The sequence below is a fragment of the Pteropus medius genome, unplaced genomic scaffold (assembly GCF_902729225.1).
Source record: "Pteropus medius unplaced genomic scaffold, Ma_sr-lr_union100, whole genome shotgun sequence".
NCBI lineage: Eukaryota > Metazoa > Chordata > Mammalia > Chiroptera > Pteropodidae > Pteropus > Pteropus medius.
This window is the reverse complement of record NW_024356333.1, coordinates 1027690-1054957: the sequence shown is the minus strand read 5'-3', so window position 1 is coordinate 1054957 and position 27268 is coordinate 1027690. Positions and strand designations below refer to the sequence as shown.

At 58.2% G+C, this 27268-nt stretch overlaps 1 protein-coding gene and 1 pseudogene across 3 annotated transcripts in view; one reads left to right on the top strand and one right to left on the bottom strand.

The window, feature by feature from the left end:
* The window catches only part of PRKAG2 (protein kinase AMP-activated non-catalytic subunit gamma 2), a 188918-nt gene that overhangs the window by 128198 nt on the left and 33452 nt on the right, over nucleotides 1–27268 (bottom strand). The window lies entirely within an intron of this gene.
* Nucleotides 16533–16651, top strand: LOC120601552 (uncharacterized; annotated as a pseudogene).

Sequence of the window (27268 nt, the reverse complement as noted above, 5' to 3'; positions counted from 1 at the left end):
TTCTCATGTGTGCAGAGATCAGACCCAGCCTCTCATGTGTTGGCTTATTTCTATGTCTCGAGCCTGGCTGCACCTCAGCATCTCCTGAGGGGCTTGGGTCCTGCCGGGGACACTAGCTAGTTGTTCCACAGTGCCAGGCAGGCCTCATGGTCATTCGGCCACTGGCCCAGGGGGAGAGCCGCCGGCTTCCCACCAGTGACTGTTGGCTGAGTCGCTGTCGGGAGCTCTCTGCCAGCCCCGCGGACTTACTGACCTCGGCTGCCTTATCTCTAAGGTGCCCTGCACCCTGTCGCCTTTCAGCGACAGCCCAGGCAGACCCTTCGTGGCTTTTCCAAACATGGCTGTGTGTTTGTGGCTATTCTGTCTGGAACGCCATCTGAACTGCTCAGACGCCTCAGTTCAAGGCCACTCTGCCGGCTCCCAGAACTGCCCCTCCAGGAGAGGCCCAGCCTCTGGCGAGGAGCCTGGCCTCAGTCGCAGGTGCTGGCTGCCATTCCCCAGACGCGCCCAGCCCTTTCCTCCCGTGGCCCCCTCCCCGAGCCCCCAAATCCTGGTTCACAGAGTGAACTCCTACGTGTCACACAAAGCCCAACTCAAGCATTACCTCCGGCTGGGGGCCCCTGTCGGGCAAAATCGATGCTCGTATCCATTCTGACAATACTTCAGACGACCCTTTATTACGCGGCGACCATGCCACAAGCCACCCTTCCTCAGTCTGCTTCTCTAAGGGACCGACCTTTGACTCCACCCAGGGCAGGAGGAGCCCCCTGGCCTCACATTCGCCCCGCACGCAGCTGAGGTGCACCCGAGTCTGGCTTAACTCCTGGGCAGGGAAGGCAGCCCCTTACCCAGCCCAAGCTTCCGGGGGCTGAAGGGCCAGGGGACGGGCAGGCCCCACGCAGCTGCAGCTCCCGGGGGAGCGGGAGCAACCAGGTGTGGGAGGGAGATGCTTATCTCCCGTTCCGACGAGAACACTCCTCTGTGCTTCCACGTAACCATTCCCCTCGGACGTCTGCTCAGCCCGGGGCCCCGGCGGTTCCGTGACTCGTGGCGACAGTCTCGAAAGAGCCGGGCCGGGATGCCGGGCCCACACCTGTCACAGGCCACCTGTGGGGGCCCCAGCAGCTGCTTCCGACCAGAGTGAGTGGACGAAAGCATCAAACCGACTGACCTCTGCCGCGTGCCCAGGCCCTGGCGCTGTCTGCTCCGTCACGCACGGCGGGCTCTGCTGCGAAGCTCCCCCACCCCACATTCCATGATCCTAATCTCCTGGCGCTCACCAGGAAACAGAGAGCAGCTCGGAGGCCTTGAGGGAACATCTCCAATTGCAACCGTCGCCACGGGACCGGTAACTGGGACGTGGCCTCGGCCCGCTGACATTCCAGAAGGCCCAGGCCTCGTAACTCGCCCTGTTCCTGTGATTTCTAAACTTCACCCTCCCACCGGAGCGTCACGATCTCCTTACCCTTTTATCTCCTTCTTGCCCCATTCCCGTTCCTCCCTGTCCCGTCGGCCAGCCAGGCAGGACCTCCCCGGGCGCTGGGTGGGCCAGGCTGACGCACCGAGAGACGCTTAAGACGTGGTTTCTGCCGAGAAACAGCCTTACGCTCTGGGCTCGTCGTCAGCCGCACGCGCTACACTGCAGACCTCGGCTACGTGCTCTGGGGGAGCATCACAGGCTTTGGGGGAAGCAAATGTCAAGATCTGGGCTAAGTCGCCTGGCAAGAGCATCGGGATAAAAGAGAAAAGCCCCAGGTTTGAGAAGATTTCTCGAGATGCGAGTCGACTTTAAAAGCAGCTCATTCAACCCCCATCCCTCCCCGTCTTCAGAAATCCAGTCGAAAGGCAAAAAAGTAAGGTGTCAACAGCACGGCTGCCATTCATCTGCCATTGGTTTGTGTCTCCTAAATCTTCCAACGGTCACCTCATCTGGCCCTTAGAACGGCCCACATAAGGAGGAAAGGCAAGCGGCATCATCCCAGTCTACAGACGAAGACACCGAGGGTCAGAGAGGTTAAGCCTCTTGCGAAGGCGAGGCGGTGGCAGGCAGGGCCTGTAACCCAGGCCCGCCCACTCCCAGCCCAGAGCTCTTTCTGTCAAACTCCACCATCTCTTCGGGGTGACTAGGCACCAGTAACAACAGCCAAGCTGGTATCAGAAGCTGTGACAATGGAGAGCACTCCCGTGACAAGTGAGCATCCTGGGCACAGCGACACCTCAGAGAGGGAAGGGTGGGTGAAGATGAGTATAACTCAGTGATTCATTCACGAGGTGGCTGATGACATGGTCTACTTCTTAATTAGAAGTAATTCAAACGCTGATGCTTCAGAGAACAGAAGGCGCCCTGCACCCCACCACCCAACGCGACTTCTCTGCACTCCGGCACGTCCTCGCTTCGCAGAGCTCGGGGGCCCGTCCCCACCCCCCGCCACGTATGCCGACACCTCTCCATAAGGTAACAGACGTTATGCTGCTCCCAGCCAACTCGCTGGTGAGCTCCCGCAGGACGGCGGCTGTCCCACGCGTGTCCCAGCCTCGATGGAAGGTGCTAGGGTGTGCCGGCCAGACGTGCCTCTGCCCGCTCAGCATGCCCGAGGCTCTGTTGTTGCAGCTGGGCTGCCCCAGAAAGAGGTCTGACAAAAGGCCAAGTACGAGACAAACAGAAAGGCTGCCAATGTCAGGGCCCCACGGCCGGCACCTGAGGGCCATCCACGGGGTCTGAACGTCGGGGTCACGATGGAACATTCCTGTGAAGTTTCCAGCGGTTTGACTCCCACTGAGGAAGGGACACTTCTGGCAAGGCTTTCATCCTCCGCTCCCGCCGGGCAGACCCAAGGGCAGCAAGCACCAGCAACGTCTGAGGCTACCCAGCCATGCGACAGCTAATGAGGGTCCCGCCTGGCCCTATACGAGTCCTGCGTCCCTCCGTGTGGATGAGCCTGGCCAGTTCACAGAGGTGGAGCCAGGGGGCCGAGCTGCAGCCTCGGCGCTGCTGGTTGCTGCCCGGGGGCCCTGGGCTCGTCTGAACTCAGTGTCCTAACTGTCCAGTGAAAGGGCTTCGCTGGGTGATTCCGGAAGATGCCTTTCGGCTCACACATCCTCTGCTTTCATCCGCTGAACTAACCAGCAGGTGGGATCTGGAGCATTTTAAAGGAGCACCGGTCCCTGAGGATAAACGCATCTCCTCCTCCTCTACGACGAGTCACGAAAATCACTTTCTCCTGCTCGCAAACCACCAAACCTTCTCCACTGCCCTCGAAGCTCAGGGCCTTCGGGCGGAGGCTCCGTGACCGTGGACGATGCCAGCGGAGGGATGAGGGTGTGCCTTTCACGTCCCCGGTGGCGCTTCACAGAGGAGGTGGTCATGACCCAGCTGCCCTCCTGGCTTTCTACCTCACAGTGTCTTGACCTGCTTCTTACATGCTAACCCTCTGGTTTCTCGATTGATGTCGAAGGACCCTCAGTCTCAAGTACCTGGGTTGTCAGGGCAAATGCCAAGTGTGCCCCAGAGGGCGCTCGGCGTGATCCCAGAAACGCCGTGAGTGGCATTCTCAGAACCATGGGTCACTCGGGTTTGTGCGGCCTGCCCATCTTCCGGACTCTTCCTCGCCGTCACTAACGGGGGCAGCTGGCTCACACCAGTTAGCCTCACCCGGGGCCGACCTGTGGGTACTGTGGCTTGAAGTTCACCTCTGCTGCAGGCCTCAGTGAGCCCCTTGGGCGGGAGGCACACGTGACGTGTCTCCAGATGGCCTGGCTCCGCACAAAACCTCAAAACTGCCAAATGGGCAATTCCTGGTGTCGCTGTGGGGGGTGGTGACCGAGCCACGGGCAATTGGAGCCTTCGAAAAACATTCATGTTATATAACCACTCTCAGAAAAAAGCAGGAACAGACTCTGAATCACTGGAACGCGGCGGCAGGGGAGGGACAAGGGCCAAATTAGGGAAAGCCTAAACTTAACTCTTGGAGAGGTTCCAGAACCCTGTTTTCCACAGAGGACGTCGTGGTTTGTGACTGTGGGCTGAGAGGCTTCCCGGCGTAAATAAAAAGAGGGAAACCACTATTTCTCACTCCTGTGGCCACCTCTCACTTTCCCTTCACCTGGTGGTCCCGATTAATTCACACAGCCGGCTCGGGGCCCCCCTCCCCGTGCGGCACCCCCCCACACACCGCTGCCCCTAACTCCTCACCCAGGGGCTCCGCATTAGGCATTCAACTCTTCTCTCAAAGCCAAGAGCCACAGAGTCAGATTCGAGTGGACAAGAGGCCTCCACTGTGTCCTCGCTCGCGCGTGTGCGGCCACCTTCGCCTCCCAACCCTCAGGTTTCCAATCTGTAAAACGAGGCTTGGTGCCTTGTGTGTCGCAGGCTGGATGATACGGACCAAGACCCTCCCCACAGTGTGAGTCCTCACACAGTATTGGGGATCGTGAGGGGCCACCGGCCGAGGACACATTCGTCCTCACCGATCATGGCGGTGGAGAAGGCACAGGACGTCACCCAGGGCACCGGCCCTGACACCTAGGTCAAAGGCTCATGCTCAACCCAGGCCTGACATCAAGGTGAAAGGTTTTGCAAAGACACTGGCTGCCCCTGCCTATCATCAGAGGGACGTCTTCATCCCTCCCCCCAGCTGCAAGGCAGAGTGACAAACGACTTGGGCACGGCAGCTCTAGAGATGGGCGGCCTGGCGAGCCCTTGCTAGGGATCCGCCGTCTGCCCGTGAGAAGGTGGCAGGCCTTCCCTGCCTGTGGGCGGCCCCTGCTTGACCAGAGCCGAATGGAACCTTCAAAGTCCCCACTGGCCCCTGGCTGACAGCCGAGGACGCTGAGACGCTTGTGCTCTGGGTGCCTAAGGGCCCCCAGCCTTGCTCCCCGGGACCTCCCTCAATCCCCTCTGCACTTAGGCCCCCAACATGACCCCTTAAAGGCAAATGTTCCCAGCCAGGTTGAGTCAGCCTCTGCTCACCATGGAGGATGAGGAACTTAAACTGACCCAGATTCTGGTCTCCTCCAGCCCGAGTTCTTCCCAGAAAAAGCGAGTGGGAGGGGACAAGCTGGGTGGAGGTGACGGGATCTGGGTCACTTCATAGTCAGCAGGGAGGGAGGCGAGTGCCTGGAGGCCCCAGGAGAGACAGGTGAGAAGCCAAGTCACCTGGTCTGTGGCAGCCATCTCCCCACAGGCCACCAACAGGCTCCCTTCTACAGGTGTGGCCAAGGTTGCAGGCTACTCGATCCAGAACAATCCAGTCTCCACTGGTGGCATCCGGGCCCAGGCCAGGAGACAGGAGGAGGGCAATGTCACAGACAGGGAACCCTGGGCTCCACTGACCAAGCCCCACCATAGCGTCTGTGACAGTTAAATGGTGTGGCCGCCCGGCCTGGCCACAGGACCAGCGATGTAATCAAGCACGGATCCAGATGCTGCTGCGAAGGTATCTGCAGGTGAGGTTAGCACCTGTGATTGCCGACATTCGGTGAAAGAGACGACCCTCCATAATGGGGCGGGGGGCGGGGGGCTTCGCCCAATTGGCCAAAGGCCTCACAGCAAATACAGAACAAATTCCAAAAGCAGAAATTCTGCCCCAAGACCTTGGCCGCAACTCCTGCACGACTCCCCTGCCGGCCTGCCCTGAGGATGGAGGACTCGTAGCCCCCACAAATACAGACCCCTTACCACGTACCTACAGAACACAACATACCCTTAGATACTAACTATGTATCGTGTGCACTGAACCTACCAATTTGTAATAACATACATTAAGGAGATCCGTAATACATGTGTATATTAAGGACACATATGTACATTAACGTTACATATTAACATTAATGTAACAAAAGAAATGTGTAAGAGTTTTCTCTCTCTCCTCTTGGCCCCATTTCTCTGACTGACACAGAATCCTAGACCCCCTCCCCTGGAGACAGTGGGTGTTGACTTGGGTGAGAGTCTGGGGGGCTGCCCCCGGGAAGGTGGGCAGAAGGTCTCCGTACAGACAGCAGGGCCTTCACTTGGCCAACGGCTGTGAGAAACCCACAAAGGAAAGGGCTGGCAGAGGACAATGACGGATGTGAAGGTAGTGCACGCTGGCAGAGCTCAGCGAAAAACAGGAAGCGGCCCGCGTAGCCCGATTTTACTGTCACGGGAGAATATTCACAGAAGGAACAGCGGGTTCAGAGAAGTCCTGCCCTCACGTGAGAGCCTCGCCTCTCCGAGCCTCGCCTGTGACATGGGGACTCTGATGCCACTTGTCCGGTAAGCGCTGTGTGAGCTTCCGCCTGGCACCTGATCGCACTGTGTTGTCACCGAGCGCCCTTGTCCCTCCGTGCACCTGCCGTTGGTGGATAGCGAGGACCCCTTCTTAGTCACCTGAGTGGCTCGCGCCTCCAGCCCCACACGCGTGGAGGCACGCAGATGGCAGCCTGTCTTTCCCCTAATCACAACGGATACCGGAAAAGGAGCTAATAAGCTCATTCGTACTGATTTATAAACGACCGTGACAGCGCAGAGCACGGCAAACACCAAGGCCTCAGGATCAGAGGACGACGTCCTAGTGGGGCCTCCTGGGCCACTCGGGCCTTCTGAAGGCAAGGACAGACTGGAAAAGTGAGCCATTCCTGAGAGGAGGGATGGCCTTTAACTTCCAGGTCTGTTTTCAGCTGACATTCTATGATTTTACCTTTTCAGGGTCTGGAAAGGCCAGCTCTGAGTTTCTGGAATGTTTATTTACCCACAAATAATATGCCAAGCCGCCAACAGACAATGTGGTAGCTTTAGGGTTGACCCTTCTGTGAGTCTGTCCCACAGACCCAAATGGACCTCAGGCTGAGGCCCCCAACAGCCAGCCTCCGCGTCTGCCCTGCCTGGCACCCCGCAGGCAGCGTTGGCACCACGGGGGCAAAAAAAAAAAACACAACAAAACAAAACAAGTGGTTTTGGTCTACGTTGGAGGACAAACTGCAGAGGGACACCACAAATTAGGGTAAAATTGGCACCCAGGAGACATTTTTATAAGGTCACGGCGCTGCTGGCTGGCTCCCAGACACGCCCTGCTCCGCATAGGACGGTCTTATGCAAGAGTCAGGCTCTGAGACCTCCTCCAGCTCCCAACCCCCACCGGCGAGGCTCTGGGACTCAGTGCAGGAGCCAGAGTCCCCAACGGCGTTCAGCACAGACTATCACGCGTCCGCATTTACAAAACCATCGCCACGAGGTTCTCTCCGCTTTCCACAGGTGCTCGGCGGTTCTCCTGGCCCCGCTTGCTGTGTTTCCCACCCGCTTTGCCCAGCACGTGACAGGCAGGGAAGTACGAGGAGGCCGGAGGCAGCAGGGACACCAAGGACCGGAGGGCACGCCAGGGCTTCCCGTGTGATGCGGGACGCATGCTCACGACAAGTGCTTTAACTCGTTCACTCTCGCCTGCGTCCCAGGGTGAACCGGCTGCTCCAGGATCGTCTGGCTGGTTTCCAAGCTGTTAGCCTCACCCATCGGCGGGTCACAAAATCGATCTAGAGGGTTACACAACCACCCAAACATCATTTAGAGTAAGACAAGGATGCGTCTCATTGTTTCACAAAGTTTCCGTTCCAGCTGCTGGCACGCACGCACACGGACGCAGAATGAAGTGCGCGGCTTACTGCGGTGTGGGCGGAACAGTCTGGACCATTCCGCACTGCATGAGCTTCGAAGCTGCACTGGTAGGTGGATTTCGGAGAGGAGCTGACCCCGTGTCCCTCCAGATGTCACGAGAGTGGACACTGCTGGGCAACCGGCCACCCAGAGCCCTTCAGAGTGGATTCTGTCAGCACCTGTGCCCGCCTGGCCCAGACCTGCAGACGCCCTGGTTCTCTGATGCCTAAAAAGCCTGGGGAAATGACGCAGTCATGGGATGCCCCGGCCAGAACCAGACCCTAGTCTTGCTACTTGTCGCCCAGTTCTCTATGATGCCATGCTCTTTCTGGCCGATCGTGACTTTCTAGCTTACGGCCTGGCTCTGCTGGGCACGCAGTAAAAGTCAGTCATCATTACTGTGTGAGGCCACCTTCTCAGGTAAGCTCTGCTGGCATCATCACATCTTTCCTCCGGTAATGAAGTTCTTCTTCCGAATCACCCTCCTTTGTCATTCGTTGGCTTGTGTGACGTTGCTACTTCCCAGGAGTCCTGCATGCTTGTGGATATGGCCGAGACGGCGACCTGCTCTGAGAACCTCTGGGAGTAAGTCACAGGAGCCTCTGTGTCCTCCTGTGACTGGAGGCTGATGGATCCAGGAGTGGGCGTCTGCCTATTTCCCCATAATGCCAGGCAGGGCCTGCCGAGGGCCACGTCGGGCACACCCAGGGCTGCTCCACGTGGGAACCAGAGTTTGCGGGTAGGACAGGAACGTGTGGGGAGCCTGCAGTCTGGCTGTGGGCCTGCCTGCGACTCCTAAGAGGCCTGTGGTCATCGGTCTACCTGGGAACGAGAGCAGGAGCGGTCGCTTCATCCCATGTCCATGGCTCTGAGTCCTTCTAGAATGCAGGGGAGCAGGCGCATTGCACATACCTGGGCTCAGGGCCCTGCACTAAGAGGATCTCGTCTGAGGCCTGGCCTTCAGTCGGAGAAGATGAGCAAGCAGAGGACACTCGTGGCCAGGGAAGGTCCGAGAACCCAAGTCCCTCTCTCAGGCCCAGCTGGCTGGTGTGGACCCTGTGGCCTCCATACTCCAGATGGAGGCAGGTGTTGGCTGCAGCCACCAGGCGGCCTCGGACTGTCTGGAGGAGGTGGACGATCCCAGGGCCTGGCAGGGGACCCAGAGGACAGTGTACAGAGGTTCCCGGGGTGGAGCCATGGCCACAGACCACGGCACTGACGAAGCCGAACAAGGAATTTGCTAGGTTTTTTTGTTGTTTGCGTTTTTGGTGCCAAAAAACCCATTCTTTTCTGGAGAGGCTCATTATATAAGGGGGTGGGGAAGGAAAACTCTGCATGTGAGGCCAAAACCAGAGCAGCAGAAACTTCTAGACCAGCTGCTGCCACAGCAGGGAATTAGGTACAAAACACAGGGACTGTTTTTCAAGGAAAAAAGAAAAAGCCCGCCTCCCACATCCCACATCATCTTTCAGGAGGACCTGGTCACTGAGATGTCCCTGTGTGCAGGACACGGCCCCCCGGGCCACGGGCCTCCGTTCGGGCCAGGAGGGGTGTAGGAAGAAACGCCTCGCCGAGCGTGTCCTCAGCACCTGTCATCGCCTGCCTGCTGGGGTGCTTTGGGGTCCTTACTCATTGCCGGAAAAGCTCAGAAGACGCAGAGCCAGGTCCTGGGGACTCATTCCTGGAGCCGGAGATGGACTATGTGTCCCTTGGAAATCCCGGCCCTTTCGTATTTTTCACTGTTGGTCACCGGCAGTGTCCCGGAAGTCTCTGGACCACGCCTCTTCCCTTTGCACCCCTCACTGGCAAACATGGGGCTCCAGGCTTCCCAACTGGGTCTTCGTGCCCAGGGCGACAGACTCTGACCTTCGGGGACTGCCCTGGGGGGCTGCCGGTCCCCAAGGCCTGTTCTCAGCTGATCGGGGAGCCTGGCACACACTTGGGGAGGCCCATGGAGAAGGGAGCCACCCCCACAGGTCTGCGAGCAGCCCTCACACCTCTGGGGACGCGTGCTAGAAACGGAGGCCGCGCGAAGCTCGCAGAGCACGCAGCAGCCGGGGACAGCACAGGGACCTGGAGAAACGAGTGTCCACCCGCCCCGGACTCCAAGAGGAGAGAAAAAGGAGCTCCCGGATGTGGAAAGTGACACGCGAGGGGTGGGGCAGGGTAGGTGCTCCAACGGGGACCCCTGAGCATTAGAAAGAGGGCGAGTTCTGCTCGTCTAACTGCGGTGTGAGGGTCCGGCTCCCTCACGGCCTCGGCGACAGGCTGGCAGTCAGGCCTGGACTTCCGCCAGGTTGCTGAGAGGTGGCAGCCGAGTGACCTGTGGCACATCGGTCTTACTTATCAGCGCCGCGCCATCGCAGTGGAGCAGGTCCCGGAGCGAGCACCACGGGGGACACCGTTTCTCCAGCTGCAGGTAGCTCACAGGCCCCGAAAGCAGCTGGGTCCAAGCAGGCTTTGTGCTGATACAGCAGAACAGATCCAGCGCTGCAGGGAACCTGTTTGATGGGGTGCATGGCCAACCGGCCGTGGAGCAGAGCTCCTGGCCTCGGCGCGCCACGCTGGCCAGCCCCCGGCGACGGGGCCCGAAGCGCGGTCCGCGCGTCCGCTCGCCAAGGCGCCCGCTGTGCCTTCACGTCCGCCCTCCCTGCCCGGACAAGCCGACCCCATCGAGAAGCTGCGTCCATTCTTCCATCCTTCGAGTTTGGGCTGGTGTCACCGACAGAACGTTCCAGAGGTGACACCACGTGACTTCTGAGTTAGGATAGGAAGGCTTCCAGCACCCCCCTGGATTTCCTGGAATTCTCTGGGGAAACCAGCTGCCGAGTTAAAAATCCCACTGCCCAGAGACACCCCCTGCTACAGGGAAGTTCACACTGGCTGCAAGGTGGCGGGGGGGGCGGGGTGGCCAGCCCGGCTCCAGGCACAGGATGAAGAAGCCTCGAGAACTCGCTGCCATCTGACTGAAAATGTGTGAGGAGTCCCAAGTGGGAACTGCGGACTGCACCAGGCAGCCCCTAGACCCGGCGTGACCCCAACCCATATTTTTAAGTTTGGGGTGGGGTTTGGGATATAGCAACAGATGACCGGGAAGCGACGTGAGCTCATGTGACTTGCACCTCTGTGCCTATAAGATGGAAACCACAGCTCCTATCGGGTTACGAGTTAGCACATGTGAACATGCAGACACGTAAGACATCTGAGCTGACACATAAAGAGACGACGACAATGCGTGACGATCACCTGGAAAACGCTGTGGCTTTAAGTGACTGAACTGATTTTATGGGCAAGATGCCATTATTTAGGGCAAGATGTTATATCATACAGGCCCTAAGCTGTTCTCTCAGAGCTCGTTAAGAGAAAGAAGCAGATTCAACCACATCCTCATATCTGCCGAGATCCATCTCAAACTCACAGGCGAAAGGGCCGGTCAGCGAAGCAGGGCGCACGGTCTCTGTACCCTTGGTGATGAGTTAGGATCATGGAAAAGTCCCTACAAATGAGAAAGCCTTGGGGGTGTGGTCCCAGTGAGTTCCTACATTGCTCGAGCACTGACTTCCTCATTTATTACTAAAAAATACCCTTGAAACAAAAACAAAACGAAGCAAGGGTTGACGTAGGCTGATTTCTGGTCTAGCAGCGGTGGAGGCTCTCACCGGGTTCCCAGGCTTTCGAAGGTGGGATGGAAATGGCATGCTTGCCTGTGACCACATCGGCAAGGAGGACAGCGTCTCTGCGCTCAGCCGGAACGTCATCGGCCCCGGCAACACTGATGAGCTAAGGCTGGCATCGGGCATGACTAAATGCAGAAATTATTTATTAACAAATGCTTGTTAGACAATCTTTCAAAACTTAGGCTGGAGGGGATTTTTAAAATACGTTACAGCCACTGATGGATTTATTCACTTAAACATCTCTTTGGTGGCCACGGTGTGTCCGGAACTGTGCTGGACACAGGGTGTTCACAGCTAAGACACAGACCCACCCTCAGGCTCGAGGTGGGGGCAGGGCAGAGGAGAGGCTGCAAAGGGACAGCAGGGCTCTTTGGAGGTGATGGACATGTTCTATATGACTGTGGTGGCAGTCACATGGCTGTATACATTTTTCAGAACCCACCTGTCAACTTAGAGTTGGTGATTTCATCGTATGCAAACTACGTCAACAAAGCTGACCAAAACGGAACCAGGCAACCATCACAATCCGCATACCATAGGAGAGAAAAGAAAAACAAGCAACCTACAGATATTCGTGTTATTAATCCCGAAATATTAAATGTGCTTTTCCACACAGTGGAAGCAGAATTTTCAGGAAGCAGCTGTGCTGTGAGTGATAGTTATCCTTTATTCTCTAGCAGAATTCTCCAGTTTCTATTGTCCTCTTGGTGTCAAAGCACCTGTCACACCCATCAGATAGGGTGCAATTGTCCCTTCTTCTACCTGGGATCTAAAAAGGCCAGCATTTTGCCTTCCAGAACCCAGTGTACGTGCACAGTTGCTTCACACCCGGGAGAAAATTTGTCGGACACTAAAAGCCCGATTTCTCCCAAAGCTAAGTCCCCAGCAATGTCAGAGGTCACTAACCTACACAGGTGCTCGGACTGTCTACCTGAAGCCCCCTTATTCGGGTCAAGGCAGCATTTACAAGGTAACTAGGAAGAGAACTTACTCACTAAGCCCTTCCATGATCAGCTCATTCCGGAAGATGATCCTACAGGCCCAGGAGACAGAAGAGAGAAATGTGACAGGGTGGGGGTGGCCAGACAGAAAAGTGCTCGGGTAAGGCCCACCGGGGGGGCACAGGAGTGGGGACCCCGGACTTGAGGGGAGGCCCCCCGACTGGGGAAGGGGATGCTCAGTGGAGCTCGTGGGCTAAGGCGTTGAGGCCCCGGCACCCTCCTTAAACGACCCCTTGCCCCCGAGCCAAGCAGGAAGTGGAGGGACCACTGAGCACCAGGGACACGGGACTATTTAAGCGTGAGGAGGAACATCGCCGGCGGGCTTATCTCGTTTCCAGTCGACCCGACATTCTTGCTCCCCATAATTCCTTCGTCAGAGTGCAGTTGTTGGGACCCCAGAGTACCTGCAGTGTCAGAGACCGGCTGACGCCCGGTTCGTGCCACTGTGAAGTGCGGGTTCCAGTGCATCTCAGCTAGGGCTCGGGGGCACCGGAGCACCCAGGCGCCTGGGAGTATCAAAAAATACTCTGGGTGGGGGTGGGTGTTTGTTTTGCAATTGCACGATGATTTCCTTTTCTTTCTCCACGAGTGAAATTAGAGAAAGCTGATTTGGGGGAGACCGTGACACGTGGTGCCTGGCTGGACCTTGGGCCAAACGGTCCAGAATCTTCTCTTTTGATAAAGGAGCAGGAGGGGATAAGGTCAACTCCCACTCAGTCGACTCTAAGTTTCTTCTCCCCTGCAAAGCCGGTCCTCGGTGTGTGCAGGATGCTGCCGGGAACGCAGGCGGTTCCCGTTCAGAGGGGCTGGGTGGGACCAGGTGGACGTTTCAACAGCCCTTGGGAGACTCCGGTGCAGGTGAGGTGCACTACGCCTGGACAACCGGGGAGCCCGGTCCCTCGGCCGAAGTACGTCCTCCCCGCTTAGCAGACGGTGGGGGACGCGGTCCTCATCCTCCAAGCACAGGTTTGGAAAGGACGAGGGGCGGTGAAGAAGAGAAACGAGCAGCAGGTGTTGCCCGCTGCCCTCTCCCGGGCTCCGCAGGCCTCAGAAAGCCTCCCCCACAAGGGCGGAGCCCGCTGCGTGGACAGCCCGTGCCCCGAAGCCCTTCTGGGGAGAGCCGCCAGGTGGCCGCTGGTGAGACCGCCGGGGGTCTGGCAGGGCCTGGAGGGGCATCCCGACACCATCCCAAGGGACAGAGAAGAGAGGGGTTCCCAGGCCCCCAAGCTGGCCGCTCCGAGCCCCTGTCCTCACCCCGCAGCCTGAAGGGAACACGTCCTCTCCTCCTCCAGAAGCCATCCTTCTTTCCTGGTGTCCCCTGGATCTGTGCTGCGAGACCAGCTGGTAAGAGCATTTCAAGGCTCCGTGATGGGAGCCGATAAGTGTGGGATGACTCAGAGCGAGTGGGCAGCGACAAATGTCTGCCACCAGCTTTGAGCCCGGCCTGGCGGTTCTGGGCAAGTGCTGCCTGGGGTCTTGGCCTGACATGAAGAGCAAATCCCGCCAGGGGCCAGAGGGCTCTGAGAATCCGAGCAGAAAATCGTGCAAAACAAGAATCCTAGCTCAGTCCCATCCCCCACCTGCCAGCCTCCTGTCAGCCAAGTATCGGCAACAGGGTGACCAGGAAGCCCTGGCACGTGTCAGAAGTCACGTCACCTCCCTCAGAAGGAGCACTGCGGCCCCGCCCGGTGCAGGGGCTGCTCCAGGCTCCCCCCGGCCCCGGCCTGAGGTTCCCGGAGGCCTCCCTCCTCGTCTTCCTCCTCCCGGCCTCCAAAGCTGATCGTTCCTGCTCACTGCCAACAGGCAGGCGCCCTGTCACCTCGCTCCCGACGCGGAAACAGGGCCGCTCACCTGGCTGCTGAGTCTGGACCTCCTCACTGGGGGGCAGGGTCCGTGACCCCGAAAACTCACCTTGGGCATCGCTCGTGTCCTGCCGAAGGCGGGAAGGGAGGGGTCGAACACCAGCAGTGGCCGGGGAAAGATTACGCGCGGCTTAATTGGAAAAGCGAAAATCACCCTTCCGATCCTAATCGGTGACAACAGCTCTAAGTTCACCTTCACGCGCCTCCCAGCCCGGATAAGCAGCACAGGTGGGTGTATTTAACCCTCATCCGACGGGTGAGGCTCTACGACCACCCCTGGAGCCGTGGCAACGTGTCCCAGTGTCAGTGTCACTCTCGTCCAGAAGGAGCCGTTTTGCCTTAATCCATGATCCCTCGTGTTTTGCCTTTTTTTTCCTTCTCCAGAGAGGGAGTCTCACACCCACCATGACTCATGGAAGATTCTGCTCGCAGGCCCGGCAGCCTGAGAGCTGCGCACTGTCCCTACACCGAGGGAGGATCGCGACCTCCTCCTGAACGCGGGCCGCCCCAGAGCACCCCCAACGCTCACACGTCTCAGCCCCAAGTTCACTTCCTGTCGGGAAAACGCGCCTTGGCCGATGCAAACCCAGAACGTCTGCGCGTGAGGTCAACACACACACGAGCTGTTTGGGTTACGAGAGGAGAAGAAGCCGGACAAAGCCTCCGAGGCGGGTGCTCCGTCTCCCCAGGCGGGTGCTCCGTCTCCCCAGGCGGGTGCTCCGTCTCCCCAGGCGGGTGCTTCGTCTCCTCTCGCCCCCGCTCCTGGTTCCATGTCTGGTTCTCTCTCCGAGATGCAGCAAAACTCTGTCCAAGGTGCCCCGACCCACAGGGGCCCCGGACCCAAAAGGAAAGGGGGACCGGGCCGGGAAGGAATGCGGGCCCCGGCTCCACGGTCCCGGGCTGCCCGGAACCCCCGCCGGGGTGCCGGCCCCCGCCACGGCAGTGGGGCGCCCGCGGTGCAGCCTGCAGACGGCAGCTGGCTCTGCGCCGGCTGCCTCGCTGGCATGTGTCCTCTTATTTACTGAATCTGTACAGCGAGGCTCTAACTCACGGGTGACTAACAAGCTGAAGCCTCTATTACCAGGCAGATGGCAGACTCCCTTAAAAGCAGACATTAAGCAATAAAATGCCACCACGCACCTCGCCTGCAAAGTACAGGCAAAACAAAAAACCCAAGACTGGCTTTGTTTTTCTCCTACTTTCTCCCTGCCTCCCCCCGTGCTGTATGTCCCCTGAGCAAGATGCTGAAGGAAATCGAGAAGGGGATTTGTGATGCAGGCAAGATGACCTAAACGGCCACTGTGACCTTCAAAAGAAGGCTCCGCAGGGGAACCACGTTGAGATAACAGACAACCCACCGTGAGGACAAACTGTGTCCAGTGAGACAGGCAGGGGGAGGGGGAGCTGGACTCGACCATCGCCAAGGACAGAGAAAGAACTGGCTGGACCGGAGTAGCAAAGGAACTATATAAACTCGACGGAGCCCAAAGCCTTCCTACCTCCATCCGCTCATGAATGATCGAAGTGCTAAGACCCAGAGAATTCTGCCCGAAAACCAAGTCGCAGCGAGGCACTGCCGTGACGGGCACTCTGCTCGGCTCGGCCGGGCCACCCCACAACCGACCGCTCACCTAACGGGGGGCCTGCTGTTTCCCGAGCATCTCTTATGTGCTGGCAACCGGCTCGGTCAACTGGTCTCCACCCCATCCCCGTGAAGCTCACCGTCATCATCTTTAGAAGAAAAATCAAACTCAGAAAAGATGAAATGATTTGCCCGCGGTCCCCAGATGGTAATGAGTAGGACACAGACTCAAACTTCAAGTCTGAGGGGCTCTGGGGCTGGAGGGCAGAGAGGGGGACACTGTCGGCCGGCGTCCTGGGCCCTTCTCACACCTTGGACTTTAGTGAGGAGGTCTGAGCCCGGCATTCTGTCACTAAACCTTTTTGGGGCCCTAGGCCTCAAGTCATACTCACGGGAGGGAGGGGTTTGCTCTAGCGGACGGAAGTTTTGCTGGGGAGCACACAGAATTCAGGGGTGCATGCTGCTCACCCCGGGTGTTAGGAAATGAAGACCTCAGGCTGGAGGGGTGGGGAGGTGCAGAGCCTGCCGGGAGCCACTGGCCCGTAGGTCCCAGCTCGGATGCTTGCTAAACCACTAGGCCACGATGACAGCGAAGGTACAAGTCTACCGCCGGGCGTTCGCCACATGCCCACGTGGCGCGGCGTGAGGGGCACCTTGGAAGCGGAAGGTCGACTGTGAACCCTAGTGTGCCGGTTGCTGGCTACGCAACCTGGTAAATGATCCAAGTTCACAAAGCCTCACTTTCCTCATGTGTAAAATGGGAATTAAGATGGTGGACATCCAGTCTACGGCCACACCACCCTGAGCACGCCCGACCCCGTCTGAGCTCAGAAGCTAAGCAGGGTTGGGCCTGGTTAGTACTTGGATGGGAGACCACCTAGGAAGACCAGGTGCTATAGGCATAAAAAATAAGGGATTGTAAGCTGACAAAGTCCTTGCAGTCTGTGAGGTCAACCAAGGGTTGCCTCGCCTAAAAATAAAAATAAAATAAAATAAATAAAATAACAAACATCCATGAAAATGTCAAATATGGTGCCTAGTGCCTAAAACACGGTCAATAAACATTCGCCAAAACATAAACAGTTGATGGCCATTTACCAGGTGAGAGGAAGACAGATCCTTCTAAGAAACGGAAACCCTGGCTGACCACAGGAAGTTACCGACTGACTCGATCTACGAGAACCCACTGAGCACGACCTCATACGAAACTGTGGAAAACAGAAGGCACAGGCATTAACCTCCAGGCCGGATTTGGGGTGCAGGATGGGGATGCGAGGCTATCCTGTGAGAGACGAGATTAGAACACTCTAAAGACAGACAAAGGTCTCTAGTTTGAAGGTTGAAAAATCCCAAGAAGGATCCCGTTTGTCGACAGCTGAGCTGAAACGAGAACGCAGAATGAGCCCCTCACCACCGGGGGTACCTCACTACCCAGCACCATTAGCTGGTGAGGCCCAGACCAAGCGTCTGGGAATGGCCAGTGCCTGGCACGCGGGACTCGAGAGTTGGTTGTGGTAAAGAGGCGGTTTTAGTCTCAGCCTGGGGACCAGCCCTGAGCAGAGCCTGTGGCCGAGGATGAGGTCTGCCCAATCGTCCCGGCCTGCCCAGCGCCCTCCCCCACCCACGCAGGGTGCTGCTTCCCAGGTCAGCCCCGCGCCTTTAGGAGAAGCAAGATCAAGTGCTTCGAGGACCCTAGATTTTCGATTGCTCCCTGAACGAATCTAACCTTCGGTTTCCTCTCCTGTAAAAAGTTTACGCCTATCTCAAAGGCCGAATGTTGGGCTGAAGAAACAAACACCAAAACCCCAGCTTCGGTCTACCTAGTCCTCCGAAGTTTGCGTGCAAACTGCGGACACGTCTGGAAAGGTGAGAGGCCCCGGACCTGATGGCCGCATGGCCACCTCTCCCGGTCAGTGAGCGAACCGGGCCGTTCCAGGTCAGAGGGCAGCCTGGCCTGGGGGCCGGAGGCCGTGGGCACTGGTTCGGGCTCTCTGATTGCTTCTCAGCTGGAGGAGGCGTCGTGGGCTGACGCCTCGCTCCCCTCTGCCACCCCGTTGCCTGTCTCCAGCCCGCGAGTCTTGCGTTGTCTAACATTCTTTCCCCCGTCCCCACTGGCGGTCAGAAGCACAGGATCAAGCCTCATCCTTCCGTTATGACACCTCCCGGGTCCCTCCCAACCACCAGGACACTGGCAATCACGGACTCTGCTTGCAGATCTCTTCACGCATCACGCCCCTGGTTTATGGGGGTGATTACAGAGCAACGTCCCCCAAACCAAAACTAAGTGGCTTGCTCAAAGCGCCGTGCACGCGGCAGTGGAGCCAGGGGCAGAGCCCGCTGCCCCCGCGTCCAGCCCTGTCCAGCGGCAGCTCCCCTTGTTGCTCTGGGCTCCACACAGCACTTCCGGCGTCTGGTCTCACCATCCACCCCCTGTCCCCACCAGGGAGCCAAGCTCAGTCCTGCGTGAAGCCCCCTCCCGCCTCCTCTCCTCTCACCCCACCCCCCCCACTTCCTGCTTCCTCGGTGTATTCCCCATAAGTTAAAAAGCAACAAGTTCGCTTTCCGGAGCCTGGCCCTGCTCTGGCAGGAGACCAAGTGACGTGTGCATGTGGTCAAGAGCCACCCAAGGGACCCCACGAGCCATGCCCCCGCCTCCCCCACCATCATCCCCAATCTTCTCTGTCTGGGACAAACTAATAAATGATGACTCGGAGAGGGAGAGGGAGAGGAAGGGCAGGGAGTATCGAGTTTGCTAAGACTTTAGCGAGGGCACTTGAAGCCGGGGTCGCAAGGCGGGGAGGGGACCCCGCAGGCAGGAGCCAGCAGCTCGTGGCCCCCAGCAGCTGGTAAGGAAGGAGGACAGGATGCCGAGAAGGACAGAGGTGAACACGTCCCCACACACACCACTTTCTCCAGTTCTCTGTAAATCACCCAGAAAAGTTACATAATGAGAAAACACACAGCCCCAAGGCATGGAAGGGACATTTGGTTCCTCCTGGGGCGTGTGATTTAATCAGAGGCCCCTGCAGAGCCACACGCAACCCAGCATCAGCCATGCACACGGGGGGCGGGGAGGACAAAGCACCGCGGAGGACATGGCCACAGGGTCCCCATGCAGTCACTACCCAGCTCCAGAGGGTCTGCTTACTGAGCCCCGAGCGTCCTGGAAGCCTCCTTTTGCGAGGTGCTACTCAGACTGCAGGGCTGCAATGTGCTGGTGACAGGGACACACACCACGCTCCCGGCTCTAAACGCTCCTGCTGCCTCGCTCCAAAGGTCCGTGAAACGGGGGCTTCCCAGCCCCTGCAGCCCAGCCGAGTGCTAGGGTTCGGCTGCTCTCGGAGCTGCTGCCTCTGCACGCCCGCAACAGATGGGGACCAGGGCTCCGTGTGCTCCCGGTCCCCAAAGCCGTGTGACAAGCGGACAGCAGACAGCATGAGCTGGCCTGAGACAGTGCAGGCGACAGTCCTGTTGGCTAGAGCCGGCTCCGCACGCGGGCAGAGCCCCTCACGGACCGGTAACTGAGCCGCCGTTACCACCTGTGTGGGGGGCTGCCAGGGCGGCACCTCCCCACTCCGCAGGCCAGTGAGCGGGAGGGCGGGCCGAGCCGGGAGTTTTAAAAAGACAGGCAGCTGGGTGAATGAAGGCAGGAGAGGCCAGCGATGGGGGGGTCGATGGCATCTGGGCTTGAGGTCTGCCGGGCAGCACAGCCCCCCGCACTGTCCCCATCTCCCTTCAGGCAAAGGCCGGTGAGCTTCGGAAGGAAACGAGGCAGGAGTTTCAAAAACCTGGACGGCCCCTGGGGACCCCTGCCCTTGGGTACAGAGAACACAGCTTTTTCTGGCAAGAATGGTGGCTAAGACCCTTCCAAAAGGCTCTGCCAGCGAAATCTGAAGCACCGGTCCACCCCCTGTCCCCGTGTCCCTCCCCCCTCCCCCCAGCCCCCGCCGACAACCTGCAGACATCCGGGAGGAAACAAGGCGCCCGCCTGTATGTCAGCCACGTCTTACCGTCCGTCATGCTGAAGCTTTGCCGTCTGGGGCCTGCTCGCTCTGGAGGCGCCGCCCACCCCAGGCATGGCCAGTTCCCCCAGACAGTAACTCGCTCACGTGGGACGTGCTTTCCGTTCGCAAACCACCCGCTGCAGAGCCTGCAGCCCTCATCTCCTCCAGCAGCTCCATCCCCCGGTCCGCATCACCTGAGGCAGGTCTCAGACAGCCTGGGCAGTGCTCGCACCCTGCGCTGTAACTCGCCAGTCCTGGGCCTGCTCGGCCTCCCCGGCCTCCCCAGCCTCCCCCGGCGGAGCCCGGCACAGGCCGCTGCCCGCATCTCCGGCTCCCTGGGCCGCCTGACCCACCGTGGTGCCGCCCCAAGGGCCTGCAGAGCCTCTGAGTGTAATGAACTTTCTCCCTGCTGGTGTCTGTGTGTCTCACCAAACCTGATTAAAGACACATCCCGGGCAAGTCCTGAACACACTGCCCGAAGGTGCGTGCAAGCTGCATGGGAAGGAAATGGACTTGGCACTGTTCACTAGTCAAGGAAACAGGTGACGTCTCCTCTTCAGGGATGGAGGAGTTGCTTCAAGGACAGCGACTGACCCATCGCTGCAGGTGCTCACGCAGAGGAGGGTTCTTCTTTGAAGAATCTGTTCTTACACTCTACGATATGATTTGACTGGCAAATCTGTGGCTCGGGTTAGGGTGACAGACAGGAAAGGCAGAAGAGGCAGATGTGGTCGAGGCATGAAGGAAAGCTTCACGGAGGTGACAAAGGACGTTGGATGCCTGTCCGCTAAGGGCCACGAGCAGAAAGGCCGCTGAGGGAGAGCCTGGGCCTTCGGGAAACTTCTAATGGAGTTTCCTAAGGTGACTTTCAGCCCAGGTGGTTAAAGGGCAGTTGGTGTCCACCCAGCAGTCCACTCTGGGACCAGAGACAGCAGAGGCATGGCACGGTGGCAAGGTCACTCTGGGCACTGGGAATCCTGAGGCCGTCACCCCCACGCGGCCGATTACCCGAGAAAGTCACCTTAAGCTGGAAAGCTGTTCTCTCTCACCTGTAGAATGAGCAATGTGTCACCTGACCTAAAGGCCAGCATTCCGTGACAGCGGCCCAGGCCCAAGGCCCAGCTCTGTCACTTCTCCGATCCTCACGAGCTCCCCAAGGAAAGGATCTGAGTGAAAATACTTGCTCTGCACACCCCCAGGGCCGCGTGGGGGTGACGGCCGAGCGAGCATGGGGACACAAATGAGCACGGGCTCGGGATGTGCAGGGATTATTCTGGAACCACGGGGCAGTGCTAGCGTAAATTCTCGGTTTAGCAAAAACTGGACGCCATTTAGTGACGAGCAAAGGGCCGCCACCCTACAGCCAGCCTGGGGGCAATGGTCCAAGTGCCCAGCAGAGTCTCAGCCCATCACAATATTTTCTCCTGCTGGTTCTGGAACTAGCTTTGCTGGCTTAGCGGAGTTTGTTTTATTATCTGTGTGCTTTATTCCAAAGCATACAAACAAGCCCGAAGGAAAAAAAAATTGTAATTGGTTTTGCTTGGAATAGCTGGAAATGCCAGGGAAATGGGCTCCACCATCTCAAGTGTTCAAAGTTTGCTGCGCTGGAGACCAGAGCCTGGGAGTGAGTGATGGGGTGTCGGTGACTTTCTGTAGGTCTGCCTGCCAGCAATCCCGCGTCTCGGGCACCTGGCGTATTCATTAGAGACTCAGCAGCATAAAGAGCTCGGCTCCAGCTTGCAAGCTCCCAACCACAAACGTGGTTACTGCTCCCACCTGCGTGTACTCTTGCTTCCAAAATCTCCATGGCACCCGAGGTTTGACGCTTCCTCGTCAGGCTCTGAGCTTTCCCCCACCTGCCCTCCACGGAGAGTGGAGGTCACCGCCCTTGCAGGAGAAGCCTCAGTAAATCAAAGACGTCGGCAAAGCCGGAACCATCGTCGGCCCGACCTGCAGGTCTTGGGGACATTCCTACCCGGGGCACGTCCCCCTGGTTTCCACCACGAATTAAATCTTCCCGAAAGCTGCTTTCTGAGTGTTACTCTCAGCGCCCTCGCCAGACCGGACCAGACAAGACAAAAACCAAAACACCGGCTCCGTGCGACCCACGGAACAAACCCAAGCTCCTCGGCGCGGGGCGCCAGGCCCTCGGGAGCCCGGCCACGGCCACCCAACCTTCCGAGCTCTCGGGCCTGCGCAGAGCTGCCGCCCAGAGTTCTCATGGGTCCCCACGGGAAAGCCACCGGGCTTCCCGGGCACCTGGAGGTGACAGCCCTACCTCTGTTCCGGAACTGATGTTTTTAGTGTATTTTTAGTGCGGGGCATTGACATAAGCTCCACCTCAACTGGCCCAACAGGGAGGTGGGTAAAATACGACCTATTTTATCCATGAAGAAGCTGCAGCTCAGAGCGGCTGAGTCACCAAGGTCACGGACGCATCAGCTGCAATGTCGGGACCAGTCGCAGGCACCTTCCCTCCGAAGCCTGGCTTCGTTCCCCACGGTTCTGACAGGCTTACACCCCCACCCGCTTTAATCTATTTATTTTTGCTTCTTTGTATCTTCTGGTTTTTCTGTGGCACAGGCTTACCCCTCACTTGTGTAATTAAAAGTTAGAGTAATATGTTCACACTCTAGAAGTGGGCCATTCCCCTTCAGGGGTCCATCCCAGAGAAAAATCTGAACTGCACCCCAAGCTGTGCATGAAGATGGCATGCAGCGCTGGGGAGGAAGCGGACGCCGGCCAAGGGAGCCGGGACCGGGGTTCCAGACGCCCTGCAGCACTGGGGACCACAGCAAATCGCAGCGATGACTTCAAAGGACCACAAGTGACCTGGGAAACGAGGCAGGACGCTCTCAAACCACACGCATATTACCTCGGCTGCGTACGTGGCAGAGGAGACCAGAGCACGTCACACAGAAGTCGCCGCGTGCTCCCCCACCACCCCCGCCCCCCGGCCTGTGTGGGACAGACCTGGCTCACACATCTTAGCGTCCCAGGAATGCAGCACAAACTCTCTGCCAAATCCTATGCCATCTTCGGCCACGAGCCCCAAAGTCAAACACTGTGTGTCAGGCTCATGCCTGTGATGAGGTGCCACTGCAGAAATGCCACCACAGCCCTACAGCGAAGGGACCTGCAGCCCCCCGTGGACACTGGTAGATTGAGGACAGCTGCTCGGTAAAGCTTTCGTCCTACCTTCTGCTGGTGGCGACGCTTCCTTGCTCACAGCTAACCAAGCGGGAAGCTGCTCGGACCGAGAGGCAGGAGCCCATCACCTGGGAGGCACGTCCTCACCTCCGACAGGAACAGCTGGCACTTGCAAAGCCCCACTTTTCTCCTCTTTCATTTCGCAGTTTAAAGCAGGACGGGCTGCCTCTTTCACACCGTGCCCCCTCTCCACGGCCACCTCATGCTCGCTCTCTCGGTGGCCCCTCTCCTAATGACGAATATGCTTGGAACCCCCCAACTCGGGGACACTAGGCAAATGGAAGGCAGAGACTCGCAGCCTCGTAGACTCCGGTCCTGGCCGGGAGGAAAGTCGTAGAGACAAGGAACGAGCATCCCTCACGTGGCACAGACAGCAGCCACCACAGAAGTTTCCAGAGGAAGCAGCTGCTTTGAAAGGAAGCTGTGAGAAAGAGCTTCATGAGGGGCGTGAGGCCGAGAGTTGGCGAGAGGAGCAGGTTAAGAAAAAGAGGCACCGGAAGGTCTTATTTTGTAAGATTTCCTAGTACATGATCCCCTTTGGTCCCTGGACATGCTGCCAAGGCTCCGGAAGGCTCCGGAAGGCTCTGGAAGGCTCTAAAAGGCTCGCGGCAACTAGATCTTCCATTTAGGCCACAAGCCAGGCTTGGCTCATCCACAGCCGGATGCAGAGGGGCTGAGCTTGGCCATCTCAGGCAGGTGCCCCAGTTATGAACGTGTGTGACCCAAAATCGCCTCAAAGGCACCGCTGAGCAGAAGGCCCTGGGCTGGCACTTCACACACACCGGTCCTCCCGATTTAACCGAAACCAACACAAATCACACTGGGGCACAAAACAATCCTTTCCTCCAGATTGTGCTCGGCAGCCGTGCCCGGAAGCTGTCGTCTGAAGCTGTCGTCTCTTAGACACTGGGTCACCTCTCCGAGCTTGCTGCCAAGGGTAGACTTCTTCACTGCCCTCAGCTGGGGGGCTGGGTGGGGTGACGGGGCTTGCGGAGTGGGGTTTTGACAAGGAGCAGGCAGGAGGGGAGGGCAGTCCTGAGAAAGGATCTGCTTCTCCAGGTGGCCGAGGTGCTGGCGGGCGGGCGGGTGGCATCCCGAAGTCTGAGCGGGGACCAGCAGCGGCCTGGTCAGATGTGACGTGCTGCTCTGGTCAGTGTTGGGGTGCCACGGTCAGGCTCCCCTCTTTCCCAGAAATGGCTGTTGGGGGCAGGTGGGATAACGAACCCACAATGGGAAAAGTTCAGCCCTGATGAAAAAATAAACGACCCTCCAGGAATCTGTCAGCTTGGGGAAGCCGGGCGGCCACCAAGCGTGAGGGCATCGCTGTGGACACCTAAGGGTCCCCAAGACGCCGCGCGGCAACCTGGTTTTCAGCTCCCACTGCTCCCCGCTCCCCACGTCCAAACTGCAGAACCTACTCCCCAACCTTGGCGGCCACGTCGGCAGGAGCCCAAGGCCCCGATGGCCACAGGGTCGAGTGCAGGTCGGTCCCCAAACTGCCACCACACTCCCTATGAAACTCAGGAAGAACGAGAAGCTTCCCGTATGCAGGTTTGTTGCCTAAAGGGATCACATACAGAATAAAAATGAATAAACACTGAAACTTCAGCTGAAACTTTTGAAAGGGTTTGAGAATTTTAAAGGAAGCCTCTCAGAGCATACTTCCTTGTGGCTGTGGGCTGAATCGTGTCCTCGCAAAAGGCATGTTGAAGCCCTGACCCCCAGCACCCCAGAATGTGACCTTATTTGGAGACAAGTCCTCACAGAGGTCACCAAGTTGAAATGGGGCCACTAGGCTGGGCCCAAATTCAAAGTGACTGGTGTCATTATAAAAAGGGGAAATTTGGACACAGACTCATCAAAAGGGAAGAGACACTGGAGGTGACAGCCAGTGCCTCCAGACGGAGCACAGCCCTCCCAACACCTTTACTTCAGACTTTTGACCCCCGGGCTGTGAAGCGACACCTCTCCGCTGTCCCACGCCACCTGGGGTGTGGTACTTGGTGACGGCCACCTGGGGTGTGGTACTTGGTGACGGCGGCACTGGGAAGCTAACACACTTGCTTTTTCTTCCTTTCATATTTTAACAGATTTATTTAGGCAGAATCCATGTACCACACAACCCACCCATTCGAGTCGCTTTCGGTTTATGCACAGAACCCTGCAGCGACCATCAGCATGGGCCACTCCAGAACATCTTCATCACCCCCGGAAGAAGCCCTGCACCGACTAGCGGCCACTGCCCGTCCCCCTGTCCTCTGCCCAGGCCCGGCAACCATTGATCTACCCTGTGTCTACGGACTTGTCCATTCTGAACGCTTATGAATGGGATCGCTCGCCATGTGGTCCTCGTGACTAGCTGTTCTACCGTCTCCACCAGAAGACAACCCACTTACACATGAGTCAGTTCTATCCGGGGGAACCCACTGGCTTGAGGGCCAGACTTTGAATCCGTGCCCCACTTCCCAGCTCTGTGACCTCGAGCGAGTTCCTTAACCTGCCTGCCCCAGACTTCTTCCATCTGTAAAGGGACCAGCTGCAGCCTCGCGGGACCTGAGGTGACTCAGTGACAACACAGGTGCCGGCCTGCCTGGCGTCACTGGTTTGATTAATTGCTAGGTCTCTCCTCGTACTTTGGAGACTGGCTGCCACTTACTGAAGATGGCATTTAATATGGAGGTGGTGTTGGGGTGACTGGGGCAGGTAGGTCCTGCCCCGCTGCTGGGCTGTCCCAGGAGTTGATGAAAAAATTTCTGCACTGAGCAGCCTGGTGCCAGCCAGGTCTACAAGTCGTCAGCACACAAATCGTCAGGCTCCCCGGGACTCTCAGACGGTCAGTGCCTCATCTCCCTGGAAGCTGGACGACTCAGCAACATCTGGGGCGGGAAGGAATGACACCCTCGGTCTGCTTGTTGAGGCTCTAGCCAGAGAGGGGCCCAGGGCCACCCTGGGGGGCAGGAGGCAGAGGGAGGTCAAGCCGAAAGTCACATGGCCTATTCACAGGGCTCCTAACCCGGAGGGGGCATCAGATGCCCAGGGACACTTTTTCAAAATACAAGTGCCCAGACTCCCCTCAAGAATCACTGACTCAGAATCTCTGGGGCTGAGCAGGGAGTGACTGAAAGGTGCCCTGAGAACCACGGGTGTCATTCAGCGTCTTGCTGTAAGGACGGGGACGCAGGCTGGGGAGAAGATAACATGCTCAGGGGCCCTCGGCTATTCACGGTGATTTTTAGAGTCAAAACAGCAGGTGTCTTTGAGGGGGGAAATGGGGAGTCAGAGATCGGCGCGTCCCCTTCACGCAGGAGTCAGGCTTTGACTTAAAGTAAATGGAGAGGCATCCCTTGGACTGTGGTCATCCAAGGGCGATGCAGGGAACTGGTCCAGAATGTCCACAACACTCCACAACTCAGGAAGCGAGTCAGCCGGAACCTCCGTAGCTGGCCAAGGTCAAAGTTTCGAATTCAGACTGTGTCTCGCCTTGCTCTGCTTTCCCGGCTACGTGTCACTCTGCCCGTCTCCTGACATCCGAATTCTAAGAAGGCACACGTGGGCTCGGGCTGCGCTGCCGTGTTGCCGTCGAGGTGCATGAAGGGGCGGCAGGCGCCTGCGTGTGGTCAGCGAGCTCGCGTAACTGCAGCTGGTGTCACGGTGAGGGGAGGGTAACGAGATCACAGTGGCCTTCCTGTGGTGTCCCCCCCCCGCCCCCCCTACCACATTAGGCCTGGCCACGCAGCTGGCTTCTCCCAGAGTGATGTGCGCCACTTCCCAGGGGAACCTTTAAGCGCTGTCCCGTGGTCTGACAGCCCACGGGTCCCTGACAGCAAGCACTGAGGTAAGGGCTGCTCCTCCAGCCTGGTTTCTAGAACAGAAGGGCGTGGGGCCGGCCACAGCTGCCCACGATGGACGCACAGACTGTGAGAGAAACGGACCTGTTGTTGCTGACGGCAGAGGTGGGGGTCACTGTCACCCCGGCACAACCCGGCTGATGCACCCTGTTTCTCTGACCCCCTTCTCTCTCTTCTCTCAAGTCTCCTCACTTCCCTGCACAAGCTCGGGGCAACGGGCCGCGGGCGGAGGACGTGTCTGCTTGGCTTACTCGCTCTACTTGGATCAAGTTGGGGCGAAGCGCCCCTGGGAGTGAGCCCCGAGCCCAAACACAACGTGATGCTTCGGGTTTCTCCCACGAATTCGTCTGGTGTTGTTCTCTGGTTAGGAATACTCTGAGTGTGTGTCTTGCATCCTCGATATCTTAAAATCACGTTATGACGATCTTCCTGAAGACACTCACGACCCTAACGTCAA